Raw genomic sequence first — 8,888 nt, 5'->3', positions numbered from 1 at the left:
TCAGTGATGACCGACTTCCTCTTACCTTAGATATAAAGTTAAATTAATGGCGGGCGGTGGATTTAAAAGCTAAAGAAACAAAAAATCTGATAAATATTTCTATACGTAATATTTTTTTGAACAGAATATTCAATATTTTTACATAATCTAAGTAATCCAGTAAAAGGTCATGTTGTCGTTACAAACGAACCTCTTTGTATAAATATACGTTTTTAATTATAATTTAATATTTTCCAAAAAATCATGAAAAACTATTGTAACAAACAGCTTTGTCGAAAATCTTAATTAATTTATGTTACGTAATAAAGGTTTTCTTAATTAAACAACTAAATAGAGCAAATAAAATAAAAGCATTACCTTTTGTTTGTAATCGCGCGGGGAGAAAATAATCCGCTCGTGTGGGTTGTGTTTACGTAGACAATCTTTTCTACCTAAATAACACGAATATAAACTACAATACAAAGAAATACTGTGCTATGTAAAAAAATTAAAATGTTAAATAAATTAAATCGTTAGTTACCTAATCAAAGACCAAATTCTTAGCAATATAATATAATTTTTAAGAGTAGAATCTAGCTCTACGATCATAATATTAACATTTCCGTTAAATAAGATCAGAGATATTCCATTAAACGTAATTGGATTGTTGATATCATCTAAGCCTCTCGATACAGTAGATTTCCTAAAATAATTACATTACAAAAGATAAGCAAGCGGCTTTATGGTTTTACAGTATACCAACTCTAAATATTACTGTATTCTAGCAATTGAAAAATGAAAATCAGTAAATTTTTTTGAAGGAAAATACATTTTGCGGTTAAATAAGTATGTATGGATTTGTATATATCATTTCAATTATGACATACTTCAGATTGATCTACCGCACATACGCTGCGACTTTAAATTACGTAAAAGATTTTTAATGCATACTTAAATGATTACAGCATCAGTATCGCCTTGGCTCCTTAACTAGGTTCACCTGTATTTAAAGATCCAATGACAACAAATGTAGCAATTAAAGTGGAAATTAAATTAATTACATTACACAAGTTAAAAAAATAAGGAAATATTAAGAAAACTTACGATAAGTTCCGAAAGTTAGAGAAAAAAATAAATAGCAATAATGGAGACAAGATAAGAATAGTTATTTCAGGTCAAATGGTTCCATTAATACTCCCCACGTAATGTTATTTCCTTGCCGGAAAGACGCACAGGGACTATAAAGTGCCTTTCTACTACAAATTTTATTCATTTATATCATTAAAATCGTAAGTCTTTATTTTCAAATTAACTACGTCTCTTTCGATGTCGCACTTTGTACTTGTTTCCTAACTCTCGTAGCATGATGTGAAATCTTGTGTCTTCTTTAATCATTGTTCTTTCAACTACAAAAAGACTTTTTCCGATCCGTTTGGTAATTCTTGAGATTAGCAGGTTCAAACAAGCTCTTCAGTTTTTAGGCAAATTAGTAACGGAAGTTACAAAATTAATAATTATTGTATTTCTACAGCATATTTAAGCTATTATAATAAACTACTAGATTTTTGCTAACGATAAATTTTCGTAATGTATCACAAAAATTTGTTCTTTAAAAATTTTAAAGAAACGATCAAATAACAATTTTATTTTCCGTCTTCAAAGTGAATTCTTTGATCGCGACTGAATGATTCCACTCCTTTACCAAATTACCGATTGACTCTAGTTCTAGATTAGAACACTTAAATAGAATTGAATTTTCTTATGGATGGTAAATAAATTTGGAATAAAAACTTATGAATATCAGGAAAGCGTTGTTCATTACTTTAGAAAATTATCTGTCAATTTCACAAAGTGTTAATTATCAAAGTGTTAATTAAAGATAAGTGTTAATTATCAAATCAGTTAAAAATAATTATTAAATAACAATTATTTTACACATTTTATACACAGGTAAACTTGAAATCTTTTGACTGACTAAAATTTGTTACACCATTGTATGACATATATAAAAATATGTGGGTGTTAATATTTTTATAGACATTTTTTAATATTTAATCTTTGAAACGGAGATATCGGCGGCTTTTTCCAGTCGATAACTCTTACGTCTTCGCTCGATTTAGTCTTATTTCGCTGATAAAACTATATTTTTCACTAGCATAAGTCTTTGGGCGACACTTTTACTGTCTGATTAAATGCCTAGTTGTTACTGTACATAAGCCTATATACCTGGTTGTTATATGACATCTGGATTTATTTACAAAAATGTTTGCAGTTTGCAGATGTTTCTTTGTTAATCTTTACTTGGTTAGCGCGAAGATTTTATACATGTTGACGTAACCGGAAACCCACTAGTTCATAGAAAATATTCATACAAAATCTTGATTTATAAGTTACTTGAAAATATGATCGCTGGAAAAAGGTACTAAGGATATAAAAAAGAAAAACATCTAGAATAATATCTGGACATTGGCCGAAAATAGATATAAAAGTGATCCTCGAAACCCGAAGCGAGCAATAAACCTCGCGAAAATTTGAAGCGTAAATTTCCAAAGGGAATTCGGTTATTAAAGTGATGATTGGGTTTACGACCCCAATTACGTATTGAAATTGTTTTAGCAGGATCATAAATTGATGTAACTATAAAATAAATCGGAAACTTCTAATTAAGGATATTTCCTCTAAGGTTCAAGAGCCGACTTTTTGTTTATATTTTTGTTTATTATATAAATCTTCCTTCGTTTCGTTAACGAATTATTTATTTATTTCCCGAAACTTCGTGGGATCTTCTAAATAATCTATGGAGACTATAATTACTGTAAAAAACAAAGACACCTCCTAGCAACATTACACCTTCCGGCAACCTCGAAAACCCGACACTTTTCGAATAGCTTTTCTTCAGTTTTTATTGTAAATTTCTAGTTCATTTATTTCCTATATTTATCTCTGTATATTCAATTAGGTTTCTTGCTCGTGAGACCTCATTTTCATACACAATAGTCTTTTCATTCAAAATAGTGTTGAGCACAATACAACAGATGTCGCCTGTTGTTGAAATAATACATAATTAAGGCTGCTAATGAGCCGGGCATAGATCACAACAAAAGATAATACCGTTCACAGATTTCCAGCGACCTTCCAATTGTATGCTTTATCTTTTAATTAATCTGGTAATTTGTAGCTGTTAAAATTGTAGAGTCAAAATTACTGATACAAATGTAACATTCATTTGGAATTCAATATGCAATACAGTCAAAATCTGTTATAACGATATCGAAGGGACTACTCATATTGAGTCGTAAAAACCGATAGTTGTAACAACCGGTGACAGGTATTAATAGGAAAGATATGTAATAACATTCAGCCAGGACCTTTGATTTTGGTCAATTTAACCGGTAATTTGTTCTAAACGATGTCGCTATAAACGGTTTTGACTGTATATTTAAAAATAAACGGTATAATGGATAAAACTATAGTCTTTAGTAGATTTATTATACACGCTTACTCTTCGAATCTAAGACACCCTAAAATTTATTACAGTTTTAATTTTGGCATTGAAAAACTTATTTTATTATTCTCGACCAAAATACAAAAACTTGAGAGGTGTCAAGGGACACCCGGATGGAACGAAGTTCCTTTCAATTAATTAGTGAAGGAACCAATGTTTATTCTATGAATAAAAAACTTAAGTCTTCACAAGAAGTACATTTTATTTCTATGAATTTTCGTTATATATTGTCACGTCGTTGCCATGGTGAAGTAGCGCTCATTCGTCTATAGCAAAAAGTGTCGTGACAACTTTTCGTAAGAATTTTTTCCGTCTAGCCCCCTTTCACAACGCGCGATAAGGAACTTCGTTCCCAAAACATAATAAAAATACAAAATTGTATATATTGTCTCAGTGGAAACTGGTAGATGTAATCCGAATTTCTTTTGACGGACAATTGAAGTGTATTTACTTCTATTCACAAACTTCCAGATCTTAAGTCGAGCTTTGATAACAATAAAGATAGTGGCATCTTTTGGGGAAAAACGACATATCTTGTAGTTATTTTTCTTTCGTTCTAATTTTGGGTTACTTCCAAACTTTATTAAAGCTCCATCTACCCACATAAATATAAAACATACTTGTTTGCACTTGTTCTTCGAACTAGCGACATCTATGCCGGGTAGTTTCTTCTCATTTAAATTAGGAAAAAATTTGTATAACTAAAGCATTGTGCAATTTAATGCTCTTCAAATTTCCTAAACATTATATTAAAAAATTCAATAGTTAAACATCGTTAAATTAAATTAACAATTTTAAGTCACCTAAGTGTGAAGATTGAAAGAAAGATGGCGCTATCACCAATCAAAATTTTTCGAAAAAAATACAAATTTAGGCATTAAAGTTTGTATTTTTGCAAACAAATCTTTAGAAAACAGATTAGGCATTTTACTTGATATTTAAATTCATTTTTTCTATTAAAAAATATTTACTAATAATAACATTTATTTGTTTTTTTTAATAAATTATAAAGATTTATTTTATGAAGCATCACATATGAATACTTTAAATATATAAAAAAAACCACACCTATTACAGCTATACATATCTACACATAATATGTACCTCTACTATTTGATGATAAGTGCATCCCGAAATAGGTGACCCGAATAGAGGGAGGCGTTGCTCCGTGCACGCAGCCTAGAGCTGTGACGTCATACACCCCATTCTCACCTAAGCCCTCCCCCTTACCAGCCACCGGTCCATTCTTACTTCATGGTATCAATAATGGCTCTACTTAAATAATCATGATAGGCAGTTGTCTATTATTAAAGTGTCTCGGTCAATTCAATTGTATTTCTTTCTTCAAGAGGACTATTATATAAGGAACATCAAGAATATTGGATAGATGGACTACATCATACCCGCTGATTTGTGAACAAAATTAGGCCACTGTAAACCATTTTTTTAATTGCATGATCTTAAGTACTCGAGGGACACGTAAAAGTGCCTATAAAATTAAAAAAATAACTTTAGTAACCTGAACAAACACCTTTAATAAAGAAAAAAAAACTTTTGTAACGTTACAGCTTGTTATCATTATATAATTTCGGTATTGTTTCATTTTACTTGACTTGACAATGACGTATATATGGCAATGACGTACTGGAATTACTCGAAGAATATACACAATTAACGACCCTCCGTCAAGATCCCTATTCTACATACTGAATTGTAAAAAACTAAAGTGACCGCAAGCTTAAGTTGATGAATCGAGGAATTGTCTTGATACTAAATGCAAAGAAACTCAGTAAGATCACACCCATCTTGTCTCGTGATTATGGTTATACATTTTTTCTTAGAAAAAATTGATCGACACAAGTTTATAATCTATACATAATAATAAAATTGGAATAATTGTATGTAATATGGAAAAAAAAATTCGTTCACGTGATGTATTTGCGTTGGTAATAAAGATTTTTTTTTAATTTTTAACTGTCTGCGCGGCAGTGTTTGTTCCAACCTCGTTGTAATCTCGAGACCGGCTGGGCCTATTTTGATGGGACATTGACGGGAAGGTAGCTGATACACGCGGGCATATTATAGTGTAATAATTGTTCTACGTTGACGAAGTCACGGGCAGCCGCTAGTATATAAAATTATAGTACTCTTAACATAATTTAAATTACAATTTTACCTCATACATGCTGTAACTTACTATAATATTAATACCATTAAGGTCTATCTTTCTACAAGTTACCAGCCTCAAGAAACTAGTAATTAGCGATAACTAAATTCACCATCGACTACACCACTCCCCTCGCCCCTGCGCCCCGCCCGCCCAGAGCTTGTTTCAGAATGAAACTGACCCAATTCCGGGGCTGCAGTCCCCCTCCGAACCAACTGACGTCATAGCTAACCTGTCCAAGAAGACGTACATATCCCAATTTCAACTAACAAGCAATTATAATACAAAAGTTACTACACCGAAGTACCATATTTCGTAATCGTGTGGATGTCGTTTACGTCTTTATGGATCTGTAGATCGAGGGTATAGAGTCAAAAACTGGGTCATCCCGGGTTGCAAGGCTCTATTCATGAATCGAAGCACGAAGAGTGACGCACTCGGTTCATTCTTGCCGATGCTTGTTAATCGAAGCCGCCACCTGCCGCGCCGCACCGCACCGCACCACGCCGCGCCATCTTATATCAATCGAACCATGTTATATTTATAGACGGGAAATAAGAAAATATTAGTTACATTATATACTAGTTAGTTGAATTCTTATGAAATTTTCTGAATACAATAATTATGTTTTATGAATTGACTATCGAACAAAAAAATATTTTATACAATTAGTTATTACTCATGTGATATGTATGCTATGGATTGAACAATTATTTATTAGCATGAGTTTATTTTCGCGTTCTTTTGATAAGAGTGCGTTTTGAACCCCTAATTTTGGTCCTCTCTCTGTTTCTACCCTTTTCTTTTAAGGAAAGGGTGGGAACGGGAAGTTCGAAGAATTTAACTGACGAGGGAACGCTTAGGAAGGGGAGATATTCTCTTCCTGTGCGTCCTTGGTGTACCTTGATCGATTGAAAGTAAACTCATCTGCAATCGCAAATGTCCATTGGCAGCGGTCGCGACATATTAGGCAAAGCACCAGGTACTTACAACATGGTTTCAATGACAACACGGATTTCCAATCCATCGGCCCTACACATCACCACTCAGCTGTAGATAAATGTTAGTTAAGTAATTCTTCAAACGATCTATGTTATTTATGCAACATACAAATAATTCTTTAATACAAAAATACATTGGGATGACCTCATTTATGTGTTTGTTAAACATTACCAACACAGTTACTTTTAACGTAAAACACAGGGTGACCAAATAAAATTTTCGATTGACTATAAAGGTCCCTATACATTCTACCATTTATATATAAATAATATTAATTTAATTATAATAGTAATAAATGTTTAGTGGTATACCGGTTGGAAAATTATGATTATGATCATAATATTGATTAACAATGGTGAAGTTATTTGGCTACGACACATGTAGGTTCTTGATCGTTTGGAGATAAACTTCAACTTTCTGAATACAGAAAAGGTTTTAAAGTTTTTAAAGGTTTTAAGTAAGTACCTTTTCCCGTCCCTTTTTCCTTTACACTACACTTTGATGTCACTTAACACTACGTGAATCAATTGCTAAGTATTAAAATACCTATCTGGATATATTAAATTACTTGACTTTACTTAGTAATTTAATGTAAATGTAAAAGAGTCTTAAGTTGTCGCTAGGTTGCGTCCTTGCGGCGTGACGCAGTCGCCCGCCTTGGACCCGTGAATGGCTCGACACGGAACTGGCCTTGCCTACCAAAGTCTCCCATTCAAACCTTCATATAATGAACAAGGTTCTAACTACATTGCTTTATAAGATTTTTTGTTTTAAAATGTATGTTAGTGCCTTTTTAAATAGCATGATACATTGTTGGTACATGTTGATAAATTTTTCAAACTAGTTTGCACACAAAATCGTTTTAAAAAATTGCGACAATTGCAATTTTTGTAAAATTCTTACATCAAATTCAAAATGCTATGTATTTACTCCTTATGTTATTGAAATATGAAGGATTTTAAAACGTTAAAATACCTACGCCTTTGTTTCTTATAGAAACTTCGGCACCTTTGGCAAATTTAATTAAACATTATCTTCCACTTCTAAGCACATATTAATTATTTCAACAATATAATATAAAATAATTAATTATTAAAACCAAATTCATAGTTATCTTGTGGTGGAAGAGTAGCGAATGCTTTAAATGTCAAACGGGCAACGTCGATACAAGCTCACTTGTTGCACGCTGACCGGGTCACGAGGCACAGGGGGGCGCGCGGGAGGCGCAGGGGGTGTGCGCGTGGGGCACGGGGGGTGCGGATTGCGGGGTCCGCGGGGGGCAGTCAACGACCGGCGCACCCTGTCGCATGCAAGCTATTTTAGGAAGCTACCTGCATTGCTAAAGTTCGAAGGTCAAATTAAGCTCTACATCTATTCTGATATAATTCGATTGATCTAACTTTAACTGCCCGCCCTGAAGGGATGCGAGATTATTATGTTACCGTAGCTATACGAGCAGCTATGTCATATAAGTTAGAGTTTCTTATAAAGTTCTGGCATTACCGAAAATATCCTTTATTTCATTCAAATGTATCAAAAGTTTATGGGATCATTTAAAAAATATAAATTTTCTTAAAAGTACATTTTCAAAAGTACATAGAGCAAAAACCAATTCATAATGCAATCTTGATAGGCAAGCATCTTAGCCCATAGAGTTGTTGAAGTGAATCACGAGCCTGTAGTACAAAACACAATTATGTTTCCGAATATGGTTCACAATTTTTTTTATTTTATTATACTCGAGTTTACTCGGGTATGTTATAAAATAAAAAATATTTTACAGTAATAATAAACAATTTGTTCGAAATTTGCTACAAACATAGAATATTTAATGTGTCGTTTTCTTTTTTTAAATTAACAAAAAATGTTTAAAATTAAACTACCAAAAGTAAAGCTAGTGAAAAAAACGTGGAGTTCTATAAACGGCGCCTCAAAAGTTATTATTTCCTCGAGCTTCTATTTCAGATGTTCACTTGCATAATATGGAGGCTGTTGTGGTGACGTCACCGGAGGCACGGCGCGGGCGCGGCCGGGGCACCCATTCATGGGCCCCGACTCGCACACACCCCCAGGCACACTGCTGAACGCACACCGATGCGCGCCCCTAAGGCCACATGGTTGTGATTTTCGTAATGACGTCACGCGCATCCACCAATCGCAGCGCATATCCATTCAAGCCTCTATTCCTGAAGGAAAATTCATCGGATGTAGGCTTCAGTCGTCCGACGCCCGCCG

Source organism: Papilio machaon, chromosome 5 (genome assembly GCF_912999745.1).
Source record: "Papilio machaon chromosome 5, ilPapMach1.1, whole genome shotgun sequence".
NCBI lineage: Eukaryota > Metazoa > Arthropoda > Insecta > Lepidoptera > Papilionidae > Papilio > Papilio machaon.
The sequence above is the reverse complement of the archived record's forward strand: the minus strand, read 5'-3'. Positions refer to the sequence as shown.